Genomic DNA, 2,871 nt, shown 5'->3' on the forward strand with positions numbered 1-2,871 from the left:
TACGTGAATCACCCAGTATGTTTAAATATATGTTTAAAAATTGTCGCGGTGTAGGGCCTGCGTAGCGCAATCGGTAGGATTCTTGCCTTGCATGCCGGTGGCCGGAGTTCGAATCCTACCGCCGGCAAGAACAACTAGACATTTTTAAAAATGTCTATAGGCCCCAGGTCGACTCAGCCTGAATAAAATGAGTACCTTGGGTAAAACCAGGAGTAATAATAGGCGGTTGAAGCGTAGCACTGGCCATGTTACCTTCCTTGTATACCGTAGGCCCTAGATATAGCAGACTCCCAAAGCCGCGAGCGGTATAAAACGGGAGACTATTATTATTAAAAATTGTTCATTTAAATTTAAAAGTTGGCTTGTCCCAAAGTTTTTAATAATTTCTAAAATAAAGACACAATTACCCTGTCATAATACTTGCCACATAGAGATCTGGATAAAGAAGTGAGAGATCAAGTACAAAAAACAAAGAGACTAGCTTAAGATGGCTTAATAAAACTATATGGCGAAACAGACACATTAACACTGAGATTAAGTCAAAAATTGTTAAGCCAGTGTAAAGCCAATAATGCCATATGCCTCAGAAACAAGATCTAACACAGACAAAACACAAAGGCTAGTGTAAACGGCAGAGATGAGAGTAGTAAGAAGAATTATAGGAAATACGCTGAGAGATCAAAAGAGAAATGAAGACATTAAAAGAAAATGTAACATACACTGTATAAGCGAATGGACACTAAATAGAAAAGAGAATAGAATAACCACATAAGCAGCATGGGAAAAACCCATGTCGTCCAAATAGCAAGAGATAAGTTACCAATCAACAAAAGAAGTATCGGACGACGATACCGATGAAAGATGAAGTGAGAACCTTCCATAGAGGTATTAGTCCGCCAATGAACAAGCAGAATTGCTTATAAAGAAAACGAAGAAGGAATATGAATAATTGACCTTACATGATATGTAAATGATATACTTTGTTAAGATCAGGTTGTTAAGGAGCTTTTAAAAATATAAAATATACAGGGTGTTTAAGTAAAAATTAAGCTTTTCTACTATGCTGGGCTTGCGTGAATCACCCTATATATTTAAATGTATGTTTAAAAAGCGCATATTTATATATAAAAGTTAACAGGTCCCAGCGTTTTTTATAAAATTTGAAATACAAGGACAGAAATATTTTTTTCCAGAAGTGATTTCCACCCTATATAATAGGTCTATTATAATATTTAAAACATTGAGTAAATTTATATTTCCAAATTCATTAAAATAATGAGGAAGTACATAAATATAAAATTAATCTTTTCTCAAATGTTATTTAAAGCTCCCCTATTAGAAACTCTTATGTTTGAAATAGATCCACTTATCCCCAAAACTCTCAAATAATAAATATAACCCGATAGAGATTGATGAGAAGTTAATAATAAAAAAGCTACTGCTTAGTGTATATACCACGCTGCTTTACTTTGTAATGTATCATACAATAGACGCTGTCACCGCTTGCTCCACATCCTTTCTTTTATCTTTATTTATGAAAGAGATCAAAAAAGTGAAGGACGAGATCAAGCTTTGAGAGAATGTTTTTTTGATTTGTAAACTAAGATATTAATCATAATCCAGTCTGTCAAATTTGAAATGATGCTTTGATTCTTAAAAAAAGATTCTATCAATAGACGCTTTTATCGGTTAGAGAGAGACAGACATATTTAGAAGAAGGCCATAAAAAGTCACGTAAAAAAAGGAGATATTACAAGTAATGTTTTTATTAATAGGGAGATTCACTTAATATATTGCAAATAATGGGACAATGATATAACTATTTTTAATACGTAATGGATATCATAATTATGGTTTTCAGGAATGATATGTAGATGTAGAAGGAGTAAATATAGAAATTTTAGTTAAAATCCCTTCTTAAGTCCTTTTACCCTATGACTGCCGATATGCCATTAAGATATGATCAGTGGGCCTCAAACAGTGGGGCGTTAATATTTAATTCCGATCGCTTGAAAAGTAAAAATATTTAATTTCCTGCATTTTATGTTCAGTAATAATATTGGATTTTACTGTATCAAAGGTAAATTAAATGAATATAATATGTATAAAATAAGGGCGTGCTAAAAGAAGTGGGACGGAATATTTTGAATATTCGAAATTATTTGTCGATAACTAATGTTCATCAAGGTCTCTATAAGTCTCTATTTTGCGTAGAATGAAAATTATACGTATGGTTTTACATACAGTAAAATTGGAAAATACTTGCCAAGCTGATGGTATGTGCAAATTTGAATAAAATACATCCAAGACTTTATTTTCTGCAGACACTGTATTAAATAGAACCTTGAAACAAATTGGCACTAAATATATTCCGAGTTTTCAGCAAAACAAGAGGTTTAAACACGTGTAGTCCAGTAATTAATACCATAGCTATTGAGTGTATGAAGTTCGGTAATTAGACCGAATATACTTTATCGTTTAACTAAAACACAACACAAAGCCCGAATTGAATTCCCGAAACACTTTTCTGTTACTTCTTTTTAGCAAACGATTTGTCCTATTCACTGTCTGATATTTCACTATCAGAGTCGTCCCTATCTGAATTGTCTATCCGAATAATTAAAGGCTGGACCTCATCTATAACTCGCTCGGTTTGAAAAGACTGAACGATTATGTCTTCTGTATGTCTAATACAATTTTGCCATTGTTCTCCCTTTATTTGTTCTAGCGATTCTTTCCATAAACAAAGAAGGCTATCGTCATAAGTTGTTTTTGATGCATGTTTATTATAAAAAATTTTTATCTATACCCCAAACAAATTCAATTGCATTATAGTGGCAATGGCAAAGCGGAAGTCAAAGAACTTTATGA

The sequence above is a fragment of the Diabrotica undecimpunctata genome, chromosome 5 (assembly GCF_040954645.1).
Source record: "Diabrotica undecimpunctata isolate CICGRU chromosome 5, icDiaUnde3, whole genome shotgun sequence".
In the NCBI taxonomy this organism is placed as follows: domain Eukaryota; kingdom Metazoa; phylum Arthropoda; class Insecta; order Coleoptera; family Chrysomelidae; genus Diabrotica; species Diabrotica undecimpunctata.